Consider the following 23,263-nt stretch of genomic DNA (forward strand, 5'->3'; position numbering starts at 1 on the left):
ATGCGCCTTGTCTCGGGACCTCTTAACCTTTTCCTCTGGGCCTGGCTTTTGGACCATGCCTTGTTGCCTTTGCCTAGAGGGACACAGAGGCCTATAGGCCACTTTTTGTAGCCGTAGACTACCTTTCCCTCTCGTAGGCCACTTTTTGTACCCGTAGACTAGTTTTCAGGGCTTCCAACTGAGTGCCTCACCTTGCGGACTCTTGTCTTGCTTCCTTTTTGGTTTGTTTTTGAACCAAACCTTGGTATCCTTTGCCTTGAGGGTGGAACAGGGGTGTAGACCAGTTTCTCTCCCCGTAGACCACTTTTCTTCCCTACCAGCCTTTTTTTCTGATCGGCCAACTAGGGTTGGTGGTCTGTGGACCACCTAAGGTGGTCGGCAGCCTGCCACCACCTTCTACTCCCCCTGCAGACGCTCCTCCTCCCTTGCCAACCAGTTTTTGTTCCTGTAGACCACTTTTTGTGGTCGGTCGCCTAGAGGGAGTGGTCGGTCGACCACTATAACTGATCGGCGGCCTTCCTGCATTTTCTGCAGATATTTTTCTTACCAGCTGTGCTAGCTGTTGGGCATAGAAAGCATCCTCCATACACGTGTATAGAGGGATTGCTTCAAGCCTCTAGCTTGTCTAACAAGCTTGAGACTTGAAATTCTATGTAAGGGAGCCTCCTCCCTCTTGCTTTAGGTTCAGAAATTTTGCTTAGGGCTATGCATATCTATCTCTATCTTGATTTCTCCCTCTCTCTCTCTGTATATATATATATTTGTGTTGTTTTGTGCCTAAAAGTGAGTTTTGTTCATACTTTTGCACTAAACACCTAGTGAAACACCTTTGCTCTTTAGCTGAGGTTCTTGGAGGTTTGTTTGAAGCTCAAAAGCTTGGTTTTTGCCTCTGAAGTTACTGCTTTGAAGTTGTTCTTCAAGGGTGAGTCTATACCCTCTTTTAGGCTTTATTTTCATTGCTTATTTGGCCCTATTTGCATGATGTTTTAGGCCTAACTTGCAACTACAAAAACTTTTGTTTTTAAATGCTTGAAATGGTTGTTTGAGACCTCTTTGGTGTTGGAGGTGTTTTACCCTCTTGTGTGCCTTGTTTGGCTTTGTTTTGTGCCATCTCTTTAGGCCTTTGAGATCAACTTCTCTTGGCCTTTTAATTACTGAATTCCAAAAGAATTTTAGTGGTGGAAAGTGTGTTTTGAGGCCTCAAATGGGTGGGGGTTGTCCCCCCTCCTTTTCTCTTGTTTGCTTGTGTTGATGGCTCATCAAAGTAGCATGTCTTTCTAGCATGTTTTTGCTTGTTCTTAGCTTATTTTTGGCATTATTTCAGCATGGCATAACTCTGTTTTAGCTTAGTTTAGGCCACCTTTGCATGCTTTTTACACTTGTAGTATAATCTTGCCATTTAGCCTTGTGTGCTCAATGCTTTGATCCATCATGCTAGCCTATTTTGATTCTATCTCAGCATATTTTTGGTGTCATTTTAGCATGCTATAGCTCTGTTTTGGGTCAGTTTGATTGCCTCTTGCATGCTTCATACCCTTGTAGTGCAATCCTCCCTATAGCCTTAACATGCATCATGCTTTGGACCACCATTTTAGCATGTTTTTTACTCCACTCCAGCAAGTTTTTACTCATGTTTTGCCATGGTTAAGCTCTATTTTAAGTGTTTTGGGTCATGCATGCCTTGCTTTGTATAGCCATAGTGCAATCTTGCTCACTAGATTCATGTTTTGAGTCCACTAGCATGCATTGCTTGGGCTATTTGCATGATTTAGCATAATTTGATATATGATTTCAGAGCATGTTCCACTGACATACTCTCCCATGCTTCACTCTTTCAATGCTTTCGGAGGGTTATGCTTTATGCCTTAATCATGAGCCAATTAGCATGCATGCTTGCCTAAGCTTTTTGGGCTACCATCTCAGTGTGTTTTTGGTGTTATTTTGCCATGATACAACTCTGTTTTTGGTTGGTTAGAGCATCCCTCATTTGCTTCTTACACTTGTAGTGTAATCATGCTCATTGGCCTTGCATGCGTCATGCTTTATGCCTCCCATTCTAGCATATGTTGGCTATGTTCAAGCATGTTTTTGGCCTTTTTTTGGCATGTTTTAGGACTGTTTTGAATCATCTTGACCCTTTGGGGCTTGCTTGATATGGCTATGGTACAAGTGCCTTTCCTAGCCTTAAGCTTTGAGCCTCCTAGCATGCCTCATTTGTGATATGTACATGATATGGCATCATTTGGAATGTAATTTCAGAGATTATGTCTTTTCTATACTCCCATGTTTATCACTTTTTCATTGCTCTTGAGGGTTATGCATTTTGCCTTGTTTGCGAGCGAATAAATGAGCACACTTTGCTTGCCTTTTGAGCCTATGTTTCAGCATGTTTTGGCCTTTGTTTTGCCATGGTGGAGCTCTATCGATAGTTGGTTTAGCCATTTAAACTTGGTATTGCATGCCTCTTGCAAGATGCTCTTTACTAGCTTTGATGCCTTAAGCTTCTAAACTTGCCATGCATGTATTGTTCACATGATGGAACCTTGTGCATGCCACATTAACATTGATAGATACGCATGATGTTTGCATGCTGTTGCATCACATGTTGTTTGCATGTTGTTGCATTGCATGTTGTTTGCATGTTGTTACATTGTATTGTGTTTGCATGTTGTTGCATTGCATTGTGTTTGGAATGTTGTTGCATTGCATTGCGTTTGGATTGGATGTTAATCCAAACACGAGAAACGAGGGGCATTTCATACTTGAAGTGATGAAACGCGCCTCATTTCTTTGTCGCTGACCCTCTTGATCAAGCATGATAGAGGTATAGGCTCATCGAGTCTATTTGTGCATTCATTGACATTGACTTGTGCAAACTCGGCTTCTTGGCCATTGTGCATTGCGATGCTCGGTTGGTGGCACGAGAGTCGAGTACCGCACTCCCTTGAGCTTGAGAAATGATAGGGAGGGTGGTTGTGCACACATATCTTGCAAATGCACTGTTATGCCCCTTCTTGTTCTCTGTTGTAACAAAATTGGAGTTTGGCAGAATTTCTGGTCTACAGAAAGTTTTTCTGGTCTACAGCTGGTCTACACCTCCCTTTTCTGGTCGGCAGCCCACCAAGAGGTCCCCATGTTGGAGTAGAAGCTATCTGGAGGTTTGTGCACCTTTCAAAGATCAAATCAAATGCAAACAGAGGCAATTCTGGGCATAGTAATGGATTTTTGAGCGAGGCGATCGAGCATGCATCCTTCATTGTTCAAGGCAGAGCTGTGGCAGCCTAGTTCACATACCTCGCATGCTTAGTTAGTTACCATGATTAGTTAATTTGTTAATTAATTAAAGTATTGTAATAATTAGTTGTAGCTAGCTATTCAATTTGTGTTGTGTAATAATTAGTCTAATTAGATTATTAGATTAGTTAAGTAGCTTAGCTTAGTGTAGCTAGCTCAGTATATTCTTTCGGACCCTCCGTCGAGAGGGAACAAATGTTGTAATAAGTGTGTGTGTGTGTGTGTGTGTGTGTGAATATCTTCCAACCCCACGTCTTTCTCCCTTTTACTTAACTGCTTTCGATGGTTAGTTTTAGGGCATGTTTCAATTAGCATACTTATGTTTGCATGCGTGCATCATTCATTTTGTCTTGCACGCATCGGGCTCGGCGCATCATACAAACTGCATTGTACTTTAATACACTTTCTTGAATACGTGTTTCAAAGCATGTTATCAAGTATTGCATTCATATGACATTCTAGATAGCCGAGCCTATTTTAGTTGCATTTTTGCATGTATTGCATTAGGCATTGTTGACATAGCTAGGATCATGCATTGATTACTAACTAGCTTCTTTTTTTGGCTTGGAGTACTCGGTGAGTGTTTATGCTTTAGCATCCTTGCATGTGTGTAAGTGATTTCCATGATAGCATGCTTACCATGAGGCTATGTGCTTATGTGTTTAAATGCATGAATGCCTGTGGATGAAGGCTTCATTCCTTGAATTTGAACAATTCATCAAAATGTGCGTTTTAAGCCTATTTGAGAGTGGCAAATCATGTTTTCTAAGCTCACTTGAGGGTGGTAAATCCGTGTTTTAGCCTACTTGCGAGTAGCCACTTCAAACCATTTTTAAAAATAAACATGAGATGTTTTGTTCCAAATCGAGTGATTTAGTCTATACTTGTGTGTTGTGCGCATCACATAGTAAGTTAGCTAATAATCAGAACAAGAACACGTGTTTTCAAAAACAACATATCATGTTAGTAGAGGCCGATCCTTTGATCAGGCGAGCGGGGGTGCTCATTTTAGGACCTTCCCCTCTCGTACCCAAGTTCCCGAGCCGAGGCAACTTTGGTGATGACGGACACGTGGCCTTTGGCATGAATCAAGGTTTTCTAAATTTTCCCAAAACAAAATATTTAGGTGGCGACTCTGAAATCTGCCAAAACAGTCTATGTTTGGCACTTTTTGATTAAAATCGATTTTCCAAAACGATTTGCCGGATTTGGACTCATTGGTGATTTATCAGTCTTACATTGCACTTTGTGAGATTAGATTTAGAACCATGACAGGAGTCCGAACTGTAGTAGCTAAGAACTACAATTCGCGCCCTCGTGCGCGGAGCAGAGTTCGGGCTGTCTATAGATGTCTAGTCGTGCCACAGTTAGAGCATTTACCTTTAAAATTTTTATTGTTATTGTTGTCGCTTGGTTTAGGATAATCTCCAGCAAACTTCCACTTTTTGTTATGTGGTTTGGGCACATATTCGACCATATTAGCCTTGGACTCAATGGGATTTTTACCATTCCTCTTTTCAGCCTTAGGTTTATCTTTCTCAATTCTCAATCTTACAATAAGTTTATCCATGGTCATCTCTTTGCGATTATGTTTTAAATAATTTTTTAAATCTTTCCAAGCCGGTGATAATTTTCCACTAAGTCAGTGACTTGAAAAAACTTGCTAAGAGACATACCTTTAGCATGAATATCATGCAAAATAAATTGAAAACTTTGAACTTGAGAAATTACCGTTTGGAAGTCTACCATAACAAAGTCCAGAAATTTACCAATAACAAATTTCTTTATGCCGGCATCCTTTGTCTTGTATTTTTTTCCTAAAGAATCCCACAATTCTTTTGTTGTTTTCAGAGGACTGTAAACATTATACAGCATGCTGTCAAAGCTATTGAGGATGTAGTTTCTGCATAGAAAATTAGAATGCTTCCAGGCATCTACAGCGGCAACTACTTGCCGATCACCTTCATCTTCCTTAAGTACTGGAGTCTCTTCAAGAACAAACCGGGCAAGATTAAGAGTTGTAAAATAGAAAAGTATTTTTTGCTGCCATCTCTTAAACTTTGTACCGTTAAATTTTTTCTGTTTTTCTCCATGATTTATTAGAACTTGATCATGGTTCTAGATATGAACCGAAGTTGTTGTAACAATTGGAGTACCACTTTCAATTGCAGTTTCAATTACAATAGCCATAATATTTGATTACGAAAATCAGAAAAAACCAAAACACAAATTAATTTTCTAGTTACTAAAACCAGAAAATAAATTTATAACACAAAATAATTTTACTTCTCTAATTAAAATTTACTAAAACCAGAAAAATAAAATACTACACAATAATTTTCTGTAACACTACATAAGTTAATATTCTAAAATTGCTAATGGTAAATAATATATTACTACTATTTATAAAACAGTATATGACTACTATTTGTATTTTCTAATCCAGAATATCACTTTGTAAAAGTACGGAAAATAAATATAAGGAAGACAAAAAATAGTCTGTCTTAAGATTGTTTGACAATCTTCACAATATTTGAAAAATTAAAGAAAGAAGAGAAACTGCTTGATTACACAAATCAAAACAGTATATAAAAAATTAAAATAAAATAACAGATTCTTACTTTGTTACAAAAACAAAATTAGAATCTGATAAAAAAAAATAAAACAGAAAGTAAATTAATTACTTACATTAATTGTTTGTCTGACAAATTTTTTATCAACTTCAGTGTTTAACACAATGTCCTTAAGATAGATTCGTCCTCTCCACGGTACTTTCAAATTGCAGATGTCTTTCTCCCAGGATAAAATGATCAACAGTGAATAGTAGCAGCACTACAAACTATTTATATAGCAAACACACTTTGTGTTTACACTCTTTCTCACAGGAAAAATAATGCAGCAAAATGTAAAAAGTAATGACAGAGACAGGGACAAATTTTTTGAATGAAAAATCCAAATGAGGCTCTATCTATTTATAGGAGAAATTCTGGTTGTTCAGATTTAAATCCCACATGTATGGTACCTGTTCGGACAGTGTTGAAAAGATAGAAAATCTGTTCGGTTTTGAACTCAACAGGTATGAACCTGTTTAATTTGAAATTAAAGAAAAGATCTAGGTTTGAACTTGAACCTGTTCGGACAGGTATGAATATGTACAGAAGGTTTGAAGAGCTGCAAGCAATATTTGAATTTTTCCAACTAAAATTTGAAATTACAGGAATGAATCTATACAGAAGGTTTGAAAAGGTGCAAGCAATATTTGAATTTTTCCAACTAAAATTTGAAATTAAAACTGGACATTTTATTTTACCAAAAAATAAAAAAAAAATTCAAATATTTTTGGCCCAAAAAGATAAGTATTAGGCTGGACAATCCCAACCCAACCTCACACAACGAACCCGCATCCAAGCCCAGCCTAACCCGCCCGCCCAACCGGACGAATGGACGGCGACAACGCGCGTGTGTTTATTTTGGGTCCAATAGGTGTAGCCCACTTTGCCCATAACCTCTCCCTCTACAAAACTTGAGTGCCCCTAGGGGCCTACCCCAATTTCCAAATCCAAGCCTTATAAACCCACAAAAATTTGCCCACCAAATCAATGTGGGACAAGCTTTAACTCAAACCTTAATGGAAATTTCACCAAAATGACATTTCCATTGAGATTACTTTGGCTTCAATTTCCCATCACAACATAGCATAAAACGCGTTACCACTTAGACTCGCCAACTTTGGCGCATGGGTCTCACCAAAAAATTAGACCAAAGTTTAGAAAAAATTTGTTTTTTTTCCAAAACCATTTCTAACACATTTTGACATCCTCTCTATCCATGTTACTTCTTTCCCGATGTACTTCCATGGCTTTGACCCCTTAAATTTTTGGAAATTAAAGTGAAAGAAAGTTAACAAGGTTCTAATTCTAATTAGAAAGACAAAAAAACAGCTTTGTGGATGAAGTTCAAGAAGATTAACGAATTTGCTAGATTAGTTGGAAATACTTACAACTACACAATAGTGCACTACTTTAACTTTTTGAAACTCAACAATCTCCGAATGATACCATAAAATTGGAAGAACTAGGTTGTCTACCACAAGAATGGGTTTGAACATGTGTTTAAAGAAGATGTTTAAGAAATCCTGTAATTTACACCCAAAAACAAAAAATTATACAAAAGATGGATGTAATATTAGTACATTTTGTTAAAAAATGTACGGTCACTACTACAAATACAAATAAAGATCACACTTTTTTTGTTTGATGTATGTATTTTAATCACACCTTTTATTAAAGTGTGATCTTTGGGAGTGTGATTAAAAATGGTCATTTTTAATCACACTTTTTAAGTGCCATTAAAAAATAATTTCATCATACCTTTTAAGTGTGATTAATAATATTTAGATCACATCTTTTAAGTGTGAATAAAAACATTTAGATCACATCTTTTAAGTGTGATTAATAACATTTAGATCACATTTTTTAAGTGTGATAAAAAATATTTAGATCACATCTTTTAAGTGTGATTAATAACTAATAAAACCTGTGATTAAAAAAAAAAGAATTTGACATATTTGAAGAATAATCAATATTATTTTTGTACGCGCATTTGAAGAATGTAATACACACTATATACTATATTTTGAATCACAATCATATATTGAATGGAATAATGTCATATATTTCATAAATGAAAGTTAAATGTTCAAAAGTATATACAAAAGAATTAATAAAAAGTTTTTAACAGTGATTACATATATTAAAAAATGAAAAAAAAAACTTGAAAAAACTAAGTTCTTGAATTCTTTGACCATATTTTGCATCTCTCCAAAAAATTTCTGACTTGAAAAATAAAAACACAAATTAATTCAAAAACCACTAGAAACATATGAATAAACTTACTATTTTTTGTAGAGACTGTTCTTGTCTTAAAAAAGATAAAATCAGACATTTTCTCATCACACTGACTCTTCATCCCCTACATCAATAGAAAAGGAATAACGACTTTGATTGTTACTAGTATAAAATGTTGGTATTACCATATATAAATATGACATATACATAGAATCAATAAATCCAAAATGAAAATCTTCAATGTATGACTAGATATTTTAAAGTCATAAAACTAAATATATATATAGAATCAATAAATCCAAAATTATAAACCAAACGTAACAAATCCATGGCCAAGTGGTTCATTCCATATATCCTTAGAATTTGCAAATGCCCTATCAGCCTTTGATTGCCAAACATACCTGAAAGACAACAAATTAGATGCATCCACAGTTACATTTGTTAAATTTTCGACTGTAAGAACAACTACCCATGTTCACTAGAAAAAGGATATGAATTCAGAGGCATACTGTTTATCTTCATTATGTTTGCTGATGACTATAACATAGTCAGCAACAAGATAAACAGAGTAGAACCCAACACCAAACTGCCCAATGAGATTAAGGTCTCCACTTGTCTGCATTTTCTCCTCAAACGCTGTATAATAGAATAAATTCAATTACAGACCATTAATTATTAACTCCCCCCAAGGAAGAAGTTCACATTGTACCAGTAAAACACTTACCCTTATTGATAAAATAAAATACCTAAAGTTCCAAATTTAGCTATTGTTTCCAAGTTCTTGATCAAATCCTCCTTTGTCTTACCTATACCTCTATCACGAATGGATAGGATCTTCTTTCCTCTGTTTAATTTAATATCCATTTATCATATTATAAGCTTAAAGAATAAGTCACTTTATAAATCTTCTTTCTTTGTTTAATTTAATCTGCATCTATCACATTATAAGCTTAAAAAATTCTTCAACCCCCCCCCCCCCCGCGGGGCCGCCCGAGGGAGTCTTTGAAGATACAAGAATTTATGGTCTCATAAAATGCCTAACAAAAACCCTACAAGTACAGAATGCACCGATGTCTCACAAAAACCTCGGTTCCCAATATTGAAATCGGGCACTTAACCTTTGTAAGAACAAGCTATCAGTCACACACACACACACACACACACATACATGTTATGAGCTTGAGAAGTGTGAAATTTACCTTTGATTTCATCTTTTGTGATACGACCGGGATGCAAAACCACTGCAGTCTGAATTTCATCGGTCCTTGCTAGTTTTACAACTACCACCCCTGAGTCAAACGTAAAAAATAACCCATAATCTTAGCAGCCAAGTCCATGACTCGTAGGTGAAGAGCAGCCCAATTCAAATATGTCAAGTTTCATAGCTTATTTCATGTAAAAAGCAATATAAATATCTGACCACCCCAGCAAAAACTTGTAGCCCCTATTGAAGTGACTCCTTTGCTTCGTAAAGCAGAAATTACTGGCTTGGCATCTTCAAACCCTTTGTCTTGGAATGCAGAAAGTTCACATTAGCATAGCTAATTGAATTGTTGAAGAAAAAATTCTTTCTTTCCAAACCACTTGTGTTCTAATAGGATCAATATGCTTCTCATAGCATTTTAGTGATGAATCTATCCGCCTAAAGTTGATCCTTACTGTTTTATTTTTTTTCTTTACTTTACTTTTTTTTAATTTTATTTTAATCATGTCAAAAAATTTTGGTTTTAGTCTTATCTCAACAGGACAACCCTGAAAATTTTAAAAATTATACATGATGACAATTTGGAACCTTTTGATGTTGAAATAGAGAAAAACTGTTTGCTATCACTTCTTTAATCTTTGAAACTAGCATGCCAATTTTGATGACCGACTTTTAGATAAAGGGTAGTGAAACTAGAAACTAACCATGCCATGAGCCTTTCTCTATGATTCCCAGTCCATATTAGGGTTATTAAGATCGAAAGGTTCACCATAGAAGAAATCAGGAACCACTACTAGAAATCCCTCGGCTGCCACTTTGTCTGCAAGTTTCCTTTAAAATGATAAAATGCAAAATGTTACTTCAACTAAATTACAAGAGATAATGATGCAATTAGTGAAGCTCTTTGCAAATATATTTCTTTGTGTTGGTCGAAGTTAATGACACTAAAATAGGGCAGTTACAAGATACAACAGAACAAAGTAGGCCAACCTTGTACAATTGCTGCACCTGGGTTATCAGCATTTCTTGAGTGATATTGTTTGGCATATAAATGAACAGTCTTAGCTGTGAGTAAATTATGAATTAGTAATATCAGTTATAGAGAGTAGGATTTTTGTTGTATTTGATCTTTTGGGGCAAGGTTGAAACATGTTATTACTCTTCAATTTAATTAAAATTGTTTCACACAAGATAACATACAAGATTGGAGTTTCCAGAGACCAAGAAAAAACAAATAACTAGGCAACCAATCTATGCGAGAACTCTGATAGATGCACTACTATTAATTGAAGATTGATCATGGTCCCTCATTTCTAAAATTCAAATTTGTTTTTTCAATTGAATGATAGAGAGAGAACACTCATTTAACAACAGATAATAGTAACAATTTAGCATACCTCATATTTGAAGCTTCATACCCTGCAAAACATTTTAAGAAAGCAAAACAACTGAAGCTTAGTTTGTGAAAGAATATTGAGAACTCAAAACATATATCATAATGTAAACTTTTAAATTTTCATCAGAATCATCTTCTGCATTTGCATGTAACTTCCTACCTGGAGATGCAAAGACCAGAATAAGGTTGATTCACAGAACAATATGCATATTGTTTGGAACCATTACCATTATGTGTCCTAATACCACGATTTAAAACCTTAGTGATTAATGATTTTAAAAACATGAAAACCTTAAGTTCATCATGCTCTTGTACTTCTAAGTTCTCACTAGACTAGAAAATAGTGAGTTAAATGCTTCTAATTTAACATAATACAATAAGAAGGAAAATTCATATTCCAACTCTAGTTTTTCACATAGAACCAATAACAAGTTATACCTGGCATTTTATCTCTATTAGAACCTTCAAGGACTTCCATGTAGTGAACAAATTAGGGAACAACTATATCGAGCTTTCCGTCACTAAGATATAAAATATGAATAGAACATAAAACATGTTATCCACCACAAACATTAAAATCATTAGGCAAAAAATAAAGCATGTTCCCTACAAATCCTTGATATCAAAGAATAATAGTTACTAGATATTTTATTTCGTTTTTGAAGTTTCTATACATTGAAGGTTTCTCTGCTGAATGCACTCATTTCGAAGGGTATTTAATTGTGAAGCTTGGGAAAACTTTGTGTTGTCAATTAAAAAGGGCAGCCCAGTGCAAGAGGCTGCCACCTTTGCAGGATTTGGGAAAGGGGTCAAATGCACCATGTGCAGAGAGGCTCTTTCTACGTTTCAAACCCACAATTTTGTTTTGTCATTAAGCTACAGAAAAAAATAAGGGATATTTACCAATAAATCCTATCACACAAACAGTTTTACCGATTGGTCCTAAAGTTATTTCTATTGTTCTGATTAGTCCTATTAGTGGGGAAATATCTTACCAGTTGATCCTATTTCCTTTGTTTGGTAACACTGAGTGGTCAATTATACCCTTCCGTGTGTGTGTCACGTGACATACATCATTCCAAGGAAAAAAGCATAAAGAGCCTTAGTGTACTTTGTTGATGTGTGGCACCCATTGTGTGTGTCACGTGACATACATCATTCCAAAGCAAAAAGCATAAAGAGCCTTAGTTTGTTGATATGTGACACCCAATGTGTGTGTCACGTGACACTCCAAGGCAAAAAGCATAAAGAGCCTTAGTGTACTTTGTTGATGTGTGACACCCACTATGTGTGTCACGTGACATATTGTGTGTGTCGCATGACACACCCTCATAAAAAGTCTTGGTGTACTTTGTTGATGTGTGGCACCCATTGTGTGTGTCACGTGACATATTGTGTGTGTCACGTGACACACCATCATAAAGAGCATGCATCTAATAACATCTAAATGAGGGCATTAAGGTCCTTCAAAGTATCCAAGGACTAAACGGTTTATTAGAAAAAACTCGGGACCAATTGGTTCATAAGTTTAACATTTGGCATTTATTGGTAAATCTCCCCAAAAAATAATCTGTTTATTTTTTTCTTGGGTTAAAGTTTAATTTTAAAAAATTGCTCTATATTAATTCCAGTGGGTAACATCAAAATTTGGCTTCCTTTCCTAGAGTGTTTTCAAGAAAATTTTGAGCAATACTCTTAAAACAAAGCGAAGAGAAAAACGATTAGTTAAAATGCAATATGTCACAAGAATTAAAAACCAAAATTGGTGGCATAAAATACTTGAAAGGGTAAACACTAAACAAGTATATTCACAAAACAATGCCTTAAAAGATGCGAGCTAAAAAAATAAAATAAAATAGGCACTAACTCATGCTAATTCAACATAATGTGGTAATTATACGTATCATACTGACTGCACCAGAAACATGATTCTGCATTTTCACCTGAGTATCACCCAGATGATCTGGTAAAAAGCATCCTGACCATTGCCATCCAGGTTCGTTGAAATGAATTGCAACTAGTAATTCCCTATGACCTGTTAAACCACAAGAAACCAAGTAAGAAAAATAATAGAAAAGAAAACATTATTATAAGAAAAGGCTTCCATATCTCTGTAAATTTTAAAGAAAAAAGAACTTTGCTAAAGATAAACATTTTTCATCCACCTAGTTGAGAGCTGAAAGAAGTGACAATATGAACATTTATGATATAGTCAGCCAAGCAGACCAAGTTGAATTTGACCATGAAATTTCATCTTCAGACCTTCCTTACTGACTCTGTTTTACAACCAATCAAAGATCACAAAACTTGCAGCGGAATAAAATGTTTAGATCATACCTGATTCGATCTAAAACCTCATGGATAAATCACGTGCTTCCAGAATATAATCAATCAATCCCAGCAGTGGGGTGATATTACAATGGTGAATATCACCCACACAAACCACAGTGCAAAATGACTTGATCGTTGTTTCTTGGGAGAGAGTCAGTTTATGGGTTTAAAACAAAAACTACGTTATTTCTTTTTTAAGTTACCCATAACCATATATCAGATATATATTATATTATATTATTTATCCATATCAGTTAAAACTGATAATATCTATATCCTGAGTGGTTATCCTAAATAGGTTTGAATTTAATTCAAAACCTATTTGGATAAGATCCAAATTATGTTCAAATGGTCATGCCACATGGGCGCCCATTACTAACATCTCCCACTCGCACATGAGTTGGCATGACACTGCCACATCTCTGTCTCAATCTCCCAAAAATAAACAATCTCATACTAGCCACTGCACCGTGCGACTGCTGAGAACACCTGCATGTGGGAGCTCTATACTAGAAACTCAAAATGAGCCAGCATAGAGACATCAACCCAAAAAGAACAGAAATAGTGTCTCATATACCCCAGACCCATCTAATTACACCGGTCCAAAAAACATCTCTAATCCCTCAAAAAAGAGCATGTTTGACCCTCTCAATTCTTGCAATATATTCACACTCAATTCGTCTCTCATACAGAGCGATGTGAGTTGCCGGCAGTGAATATACAACAGTGGTGTAATACTAGATGATCTTCCCTTTGCACTCATGCCATTTAGTTTAGGATTGACCGCTTTCCCAGTGATGTCCCTTAAGGCCGAATCATGCATGACCGCAGGCAACATACCAAAGTAGCAGAACATCAACCCCTTACCTTATGACATAGTCAAAAGTCACAAAAGGGTACATAAATGAAAGTCATATCAATAATGACACGTAAGACTCACACAGTGAGGAAGCAGGGATCCATTCTCTCACCTCATTACTCGGTCGCCAAGCACATATAGTATGAATACATGCTACGGTGGAGTAACTCTTCCATAAAGAGTGATGTCATACTCGATACACCGTACAGATATTAGTCTAGTCGTTTTCTAGCGCCTAACCCGAATTCTCTATTTGCTCGCCTTCTAGGCGCCAAATGAGATCTCGCATCTGGCTAATCATAACAGGCATAACATGGAAAGTGGGTACTAACATCCATGTTTGGTCCTTAACACGACCTCATCTTGGTTATAACCAAGGCGACATACATAGTGGATGATTTAAGCCTCTCTTGGCTCCGAATAAAATAAACCACCAGTCTCATCCTTGCTCGCTCCCAAGCGCCAAGGGCGATTGCTCGTGTGAGTGAGCCAATCTTGCCTGCTGACATCATCATCTGCTAATCATTATGACACAAACCATAATAGTGTCAACATCCCATCATCTCAAAATAAGTGATCGATTTAAAAAAAATGACCACAGCTTGCGCAATTATGGATTCCAAACATAAGCCATATCAGCACCTCTTGCGATAAGTATATACAACGGAATCCACCATGTGCGCCTCACATGAAATGATTTAAGATCACTACCTCTTGCGCAATAACCTCTCTAAAGATATTTTTGGTGACCAATTTGCGTTCATTCTTAATGCGCCCAACTAGCGCAGATGCGCCCAACCAGCGCATTGAATTTTACAATGAGCAAATTAATATGCTTCTAATAAAGCATTTTATCCACAGTCTAATGAGCAAGGTCAAAGTCTGAACAACTCAGTTAACCATTTATCAAAGATAACACTTATCATGCCGAATACGCCCACATAGCGTACTTTAGGCTCCCACAACAAAGAAAAGATCAAGGAATATAGGTCATCTGTTTCTCCCAAAGATAATCTGAGGATTCACTCAATAGCTAAGGCTCTGGCTTTTACCGATAGGTAAGTCAATGGATTTGCAATTTTGCATCTAGAATCATTCTAAGATATTCTCTATGTAAGTCATCGAAGACAGACCGAGAATTTTCTTAAAACAATCCCTAAGGATCGTACATCCGAGCATATGAATTACATCACCCATGTCCATCATATCTAAAATGGAGGACTGCCCACCCTAGGTGGCGACAACCTTATAAATTCCTGGCTCATAATGACTAAGTAAGGAAAAACTTCTTTTGGACCATTGATCATGCCTCAGTGGTCTTCATCGATCATCGTTGCCCTATCATGGCTTGACGAAATCTAAGAACCACTGTTTGGATAACTGCTTTAGGCTGTAAAAGATTTATTGGAACTAGCAACCTTTTTGCGCTCCTAACTTTTTACCATAAAAGCAGAAGGTAAATCCCTACGGATCTACTTATCCAATTCTCTAATGAGAAATCGGGTCACAATGTCCACAAATCAATGTTCCGAACTTATGTCAATTATAGCCTAAGTCAAAATAACCTCACTCCCCAGGAGGAAGTCTTCTCATGGTCTACACTTTCCTCAATGGTGCGACCATTCGGTATCTAGCGAGCCTTATGCCTCAACAATGACTATCCAAATTACGCATAACTTTATAACAGTTTTGCGTCATAATGGAAAGTCAACCAATTATAAAAAATGGTTAATCCTCAAAGACTTTGTCTTAAACTGCGCAACATGGATCCACTTTTTAAAAACAGGGGACTAGAGCCTTTGGCATTATCCTAGGCTCTTTATCATCTTGCGGAGTAATCATGAATGTTTCCCTCTCAATCACCCAGTGATGACGTGGAAAATTTTCACATTTGCTACCACGCAACTAAGAATGTAGAGTATTCTGCTCTAATGGAGTAATCCATTAGTAGACACATCGCTCCCACTGTCCCTAGGATATTAGAAATTTCTTTCCATTCTCAACTAGGCTACATAGAGCGCTATGCTTGGAATTCTCCATCTTATAGAGTTCCAAAAACTCTATTCACGTCACCTTTACTAATAAAACTTTATGTGACTTAGTTACACTACCACAAAGCTGCTTACCTATATGCACATGACCCGGAGGGTTTGCATGACCGCATACAATAATGCGCCACACGACCCTTTGTGTTTACAAGACAGCATACAATAATGCGCTATAGAACCCTAGGTCTTAACTTCACAATCTTATGAGAAGTAGAATAAAGATAAGCTGCTTAATGGTTACAGATCGCCCATAGATGGCTCTCTGCTAACCCATTACTCAAAATGGAGTGTAAAATCTGATATGGAGGGCACTTAGTTAGGGATATAGGCAACAAACTAGTGCAATTCCCAATTGGGAAACATTTTGCGCCATTATCTACCTAACATTAACAATATTTAATTCCTTATCTCTACTACACCAGTGTGTTGTTGAGTACTAGGAATAATCAATTTTCTAAGCATCCAACTCTCTTCACAGAGTTTTTCTGAAAAAATAACTCAAATAGATACTCGCCACCTTGGTCAAAACTAAAAGCACAAAAAACTCTTATCTAATTGATCTCGACCTCATATGTGCAATGTCAAAAATCATCTCAAAACTTTTGACTTATGGGAGATCAAATAGTCTTGACTCAGATGCGTATCGTAATCTATAAATGTGTCGAGATTGAGGCTTAGCTATCATACCCTCACACATATCTAGTCACAAAATATCATAGTGGACTAAATGCGCCAAAACAAATGACCTTCTGCGGCTTTCCTACTTACTTGTGCGCACCCATTGCGAACAAAGTTACACATTCACATGAGAGCAGGATGTCATAAGCGAGTGGGCCCGAGAAGGCCTACTCAAACCATCATGTCATCATCTCATTAATGTGATTAAGTATAATAAGCCACTGGTTCATGACCAATGTCATAAACTAATTCCAATCATCTTAATGTGTGAGTTCTCGAAGACAAGTTTTAAAGGTTTAGGCCCAACTAGGTAATGACTCACGACTAAGTCATATTCACTAGATCATAAAAAGGATGTCATGGAGATATCAACTACGCCTAAGTCGCAAATTTAACTAGTAAGTGCTAATCCCCTGCACCTTCAAGTCAATTTTATTCTCCATACACTTTAATACATCTAGTTGAAAGATGACGATACTCCTGTTGCCATCTCTATTTCTCGCTTCATAGTTACTTGCAATTAATTCTACTATCCACAAGAAGGAGAGAATAAGCTATCAACTATGATAGCTCCTGAAGTAACTTAAGCGCGAATTAGGCTAAAGAGTCTAATTCAACACAATGCTCTTACAAGCGATGCGTTAAATTCTTAGAGTCATAACAACCTTGTCAGCCTTAACCTTTTCATTACTATGCTGCAACGTTTGCGCTTAGTGGTAAATGTTATTCAAAACGTTAGCCTAGTAAAGGAATCACACAAAGAAGCACCTCATCCATGTTTCACACTCAAGTGTGGAAACAGTAAGTGTCCACACTTAGACAAGTTGGCAATGCTAATAGATTTTGCAGCCACTAAGCGCTAATCTTTTCACTCAGTGTTAATAGATTTTGCAGCTTCTAAGCGCTAATCTTTTAACTTCACGTGATATTTCAACGCACACTATTATAGTGCATGAAATTTCGCTCAATCCACTCCCAATAATTGGGTAGAGAGCAAAACACTGCTCGTACTGGCTACTCGTCTTACACTTAATGACTAATTTATTTAAGCTCGCATTTCTCGGATGACGTGACTCTTGAATGTTACTTCATCCAATGATGTAACATTATTTACAAGTCAAATTACAAAGTCAATCCGCGCAGCTCATTAGTCAAGATCATATACAGATCTATTGAGGGCTTACTAATTTCATAACTCCAAAACTCGCCAACCAAAACTATGTAGCGTGCCGCTAACTATAGCGCACACATTAGTTTTTATTGTGCCAAACAAGGCAACAAAAACACGGCGACTTTGAGTCATGTTTCCTTACTTTGGCTCAATTAAGGTTTGACCTAAAGTCTCCAAGACTTTCGCTCATCTAAAGAATGGGATTAGTTTGTTCACATTTGAACATCTCTACTAAGTTTAGGTCAACCAAATTAACTTCCATAAGCTAAATCAATTTAGAGAGAAATTCGCATTGGGATTAATTTGATTAGCATAATATAATTTTGCCGCAAAAATCTAAATTAAATAGTGACAATATTACACAAGTCGCAAGATCGAAAATCCGCTATGCTCGTAATCATCTCTTGCGCCACAAGTGACAATTATCCAAAATTTAGTTTAATTTATGCGCAAAAATATTGGTTTTCGGGAGTTAATCTACAAAGATTTCTCTCAACCGAATAACCTCCCACTGACTATGGCATATACAAAGCATGATAAATTTCATACAATAGCATCTTAATGTAAATCTACAAATAACTCATGCTATATTTATTTAATAATGGAATTCTAATAAATAAATAAATAATCATGCTTTTGTAATTACAACATATTACAAATCCAAAAAAAAATATGTTGTATTCAATATTCAGATTATGCCATAATTAAAGTACATCATCCTGAAATTTTCTGGAATTTTTCTGAAATATTCTGGAATTTTAAATAACTAATAAACACACATAAAATTAGAAATAAAAAATCCAGAAACTGATAAACTGAAACAATATTACCAGTAGATAGTAAAACATTTCAGAAGCCCACAATAAAAATTTCAACCCCAGAAAATTAATTATGCAATACCAGAATCATTTTAAAGCAAAAAAAATGCATTATTAACACAGGAAAAATATTACATATTTTTGTAAAATTTTCAAAATTTTACAGAATATAGAAAAATTAATTCTGAGTCTAAGGGTACCAACCATGCTTAAAACAAAACTATAACGAATAAATTATGGCCAATTAACGCAATTCAGAATTAAAAAACAAACAAACAGAGCCTTAGAGCCAAGCCAGGGGGAAAAAACGGCTCGGCTCGGCTCGGCGCCGCTCAGCGCAACTCGGTGCGAGTCGGCTTAAGGGGCGGCTCGGCGCTCGGCTCCAGCACGCGGCGCGCGTGCGTGGACAGCGCCGCCGACGCGCGCGTGATGGCGCGTGCAGGCGCGTCAGCAGGGCATCCGGTGCGTGGTGGCGCGTGGCTGCGCGTGGTGGCACGTGGCACCGCTGGGAGGCGTCATACAGCGCGTGTGATACACGCGCCGCCTTCCCGGGTTTTTTCTGGTCCGATTTTTATACTGCCGGACTCCTTTTTTCAAAATAAAACCGTTTATGGTCTTAAAAAAGACATTAATGATCATAAAAATGAAATATTTTGGATCTCCACATCTTTTATAAATATACCCATGATAAAAGAAAGCACGAAAATACTCATCAATGGCTCTGATACCAATGTAAATCAAAGATCACAAAACTTGCAGCGGAATAAAATGTTTAGATCATACCTGATTCGATCTAAAACCTCATGGATAAATCACGTGCTTCCAGAATATAATCAATCAATCCCAGCAGTGGGGTGATATTACAATGGTGAATATCACCCACACAAACCACAGTGCAAAATGACTTGATCGTTGTTTCTTGGGAGAGAGTCAGTTTATGGGTTTAAAACAAAAACTACGTTATTTCTTTTTTAAGTTACCCATAACCATATATCAGATATATATTATATTATATTATTTATCCATATCAGTTAAAACTGATAATATCTATATCCTGAGTGGTTATCCTAAATAGGTTTGAATTTAATTCAAAACCTATTTGGATAAGATCCAAATTATGTTCAAATGGTCATGCCACATGGGCGCCCATTACTAACACACCACATGCTTACGAAGTGGTTTTTAGGTTTGGAGCTTAAGCATTTTCCCAACAATCCCCACCCATTTATTAATGCAAAGCTTTAAAAAAAGAAAGAAGAGAGAACTTGAAAAAAGAGAATGTATCAAGTGGTTACAAATACACAGGCTAACTTCATGGAGAATAACATAAGATAATGAGGAGAAAGGACACTATTAGCTGAGTCCAAGCAAATGGATTTGAGTTTCATTGCTAAACTTTTTAATGGATCAGAGATGTAGGGCAAGTAAATATTGTTAAATGTACATATCTTCCCTTTCAAGAATACTTGTGATCTAGGTTTTAATTTTATCCAAAACAACTGTCCCATTAAGGTATAACCAAAGTGTGTCTGTACCAATTTATTTTTTAAAATGGAGCTACAGCAATCAATCAATGGCAATAATCTAAATCCCTAATTGTCCAAGTCCAAATTACAACAAGAAACATAATAATTTCACAATAGAAATAATAATTTGAGAGACAGATTTGTGAAGAAAATTAGTAACAAATAAATTATGTACTCATAAGCAGGAACTATTGAAGCATAATTTTCAACTAACATGCATTAACCACTTAAGCTAATTTTTCAACTCGCTGCAAATTAAAATGAACTTAAAAAAAAAATTAATTCAAGAAACTAATTTTTATACAGTCACATGCTTTCAAAATTAGTTCAAGAACCTGGAATTCCCTTAGGGTTCTCTAATTTTAGATTCAAGATTTTTTTTTTTTTTTAAGATTTTTTTTATACAATCACAACTAAGTTAAAGGATCCTAATTTTTGTAACAGAGCATCAATTGTTTTAGAATAACGAATTTAAAAAAAAAAAATTGTCTTCTACCCATTAGAGAACCCAATTTCACAATAAGCAATTGACATTGGAGATATTTTTCCCAACTCAGATTCAAGAAGTTTATAAAAAAAAAAGAGAAAAATTCACAATCTAAAACAATATAATCACATGCTTTCAGAATTAATTCAAGAACCTAGAGTTCCTTAAGGTTCACTAATTTTACATAATTTTGAATTGCTCAATCAAAACCTTGATTTTTTAGTGAAAATCCCCAAATCAAAACCCTAGTTTGAATCTACAAACCTGGTTGAAGGGTGGAAGTGTTCTTTGCGTGCGTTCGTCTCTTTTGTCTCCTGTCGACCGTTTTCTCTCTCCGTCATGACTTCTCTTTCTTTGTTCTTTTCTTCCAGATCAGAGCTTTACCTGTATGTATTTTCTTTGTCCATCTTCTCCTCCTCACTCATTGTTATGCCAGTTGGGGTTTGGCTTTGGGATTTGGGGTCTGATGGAGAGAGGGAGTGAGGGTGTTGAAGAGTTTTTGCAAAAGAGAGAGGAGGGTTTGGGATTTGGGGTCTGATGGAGAGCGAGAGCTAGGGGTTTGAAGAGTTTTTGCAGAGACATGAGAGAGAGAGAGAGAGAGAGAGAGAGAGAGAGAGAGAGAGAAGAGATAGTGCGATAGAGAGAAAGTGAAAGCGTTTTGTCCGGAGTTATGGCCCAAAACAACATCATTTTGGGACTTCAACACCCAGCATTCATGCTTTATATATAGGATCGACTTTTTAATTTTTAAAAATTACTCATATCCTTTATAAAGTTATATAAAATTAATAAATATTTTTAATTTTTTTAATTTCTTCACGAAACTAATTTTAGTCTTTTAAAAAAAAATTTAAACAAGTTTCAGAAAATTAAACCTGTAACGCCCTCAAAATGATAACATTAAACCCATCAAATAAGACATTCATTGACATATGAGATAACCACAATCTTTATTACAACAGAGTTTCATTACAAAAGTATTACATGTTAACAACAAAAGCAAAATGCCCTACGGGCTTACAGCTTTCCAAGTTAACACTTGGTTACAACAAAAGAGTACTAACTCATACACGTTAAGCCCTTGGCTTGAATTTACATGTAATACATCAAAAGTAAATCAACAAAAGTGTGCCCGCCTCTAGCCTCCCAAGCTATGTCCTTGGAGGTGGCATGCTACCTGTACCTGAAAATGATATTCCCATATAGGGTGAGCCATAGCCCAGTAGAAATACACTAAACCAACCATGAACAATGACTAAAATATTAGCAATTGATAGATGGCCAACACTGATACATTCACATAAATCACATATTTATGTCATACGACTTATGAGTCCAAGTTACTTTTCATTTTCCCTTTTTCAACGGATAGGCATATAAGCACTAACCACATTCTCAACAGATATGTACAACAACAATATCCACATTCTCAGATAAGCATATAAGCTATGTCCACATTCTACAACAGATATGTATAACCACAATATCCACAGATAAGCATATAAGCTATATCCACACTTCACAAAGATAAGCATATAAGCTCTATCTTCACTTCTTTAGACAAGCATATGAGCTGTATCTACGGAGTTCATCCCCTATCTTCTCCCAACACTATCCGGTTTAGAGGTACATCCCCTATCTTCCCCTAAACCGTGGAGTACATCCCCCATCTCCTCCTTTACACATAACGTATACAAACACATTGGTTCTATATACAATCACTCAATACATACAGTTAATGTATTCTATCAACCGTCAAATTCCATGACACATTCCATTGATTAGTTTCCGTTTGCCTAATCATCATGCATTGTCTACAACAATCACGACTATCCTCCACCGATAGCCCAAAGCAGTTATTTCTAAACAGAAAATAAATGCACAATGGATATTCAATCAACATTTCATTTCCTCATTTCTCACAATTAATTATCCCAATTAATTAAACAATGTAATTAGGTTGTTATCCATAATTACCATTTCAACCCTTAGTCCCATTTTCATCAATGATTCAACATTTATTCCATTTCTCTACTCCAATCATGCATCTAGGTTTATTATGAATAAAACCCCAACTTTTGTAAAATTGCACAAAAGCCCCAAACTTTTACCAAATTACCAAACCAACCCCAACATCTCAAAATACTAAAATTTAAAGACAAAGTCCATAGAGAGGAGTAGGATATCCCTACCTCGAAGTTTGAGCCAAAAAGGAGATAAAGACTCGAAGATCAACGTGCTCCAAATCCAAACTTTTTTAGATTAAATCAAAGCTCTCAACGCCCTCTATCTTTTTAACAAAGGCCCTAGGCTAGATTCACACTCTAGGGAGATTAATTCTTAGAGAGAGTGTAAGTTTAGAGAGAGAGGGTCTCGAATCTAGGGTTTGATCAAAAAAGAAAGTGAAAAAGTGAAGTTCAAAATCGCTACTGTCCGCTGATATAAAACACGCACGCTCGAGCGAAGCCTTTGTCGCTCGAGCGACCAGACACAGAAAACTCTCGCTCGAGCCAATAAGTTCTCGCTCGAGCCAAAAACTCAAAAGTGCGCTCGAGCTAAGGAATGCTCGCTCGAGCCAACAACTCAAACCCTCAGGTCTGTAAC

At 36.3% G+C, this 23,263-nt stretch overlaps 1 long non-coding RNA gene and 1 pseudogene across 6 annotated transcripts; both read right to left on the reverse strand.

Annotated features, from left to right (window-relative positions):
• LOC145800332 (galactinol synthase 1-like) overlaps positions 1 to 23,263 on the reverse strand; it is a 102,001-nt pseudogene that overhangs the window by 15,767 nt on the left and 62,971 nt on the right.
• On the reverse strand, positions 8,277 to 21,351 carry LOC114281869 (uncharacterized). 6 transcript variants are annotated; one of them, XR_014341969.1, is made up of 8 exons: positions 20,924 to 21,351; positions 12,685 to 12,776; positions 11,180 to 11,262; positions 10,743 to 10,764; positions 10,050 to 10,176; positions 9,341 to 9,430; positions 8,651 to 8,777; positions 8,277 to 8,542 (listed from the first exon to the last, which is right to left on the reverse strand). It is a non-coding gene; the product is annotated as an uncharacterized LOC114281869 (long non-coding RNA). The 6 variants fall into 6 exon arrangements; XR_014341968.1 differs by having other exon boundaries at positions 10,336 to 10,764; XR_014341971.1 differs by having other exon boundaries at positions 8,277 to 8,777.

This window comes from Camellia sinensis, chromosome 10 (assembly GCF_055761805.1).
Source record: "Camellia sinensis isolate YWXY chromosome 10, ASM5576180v1, whole genome shotgun sequence".
In the NCBI taxonomy this organism is placed as follows: Eukaryota; Viridiplantae; Streptophyta; class Magnoliopsida; order Ericales; family Theaceae; genus Camellia; species Camellia sinensis.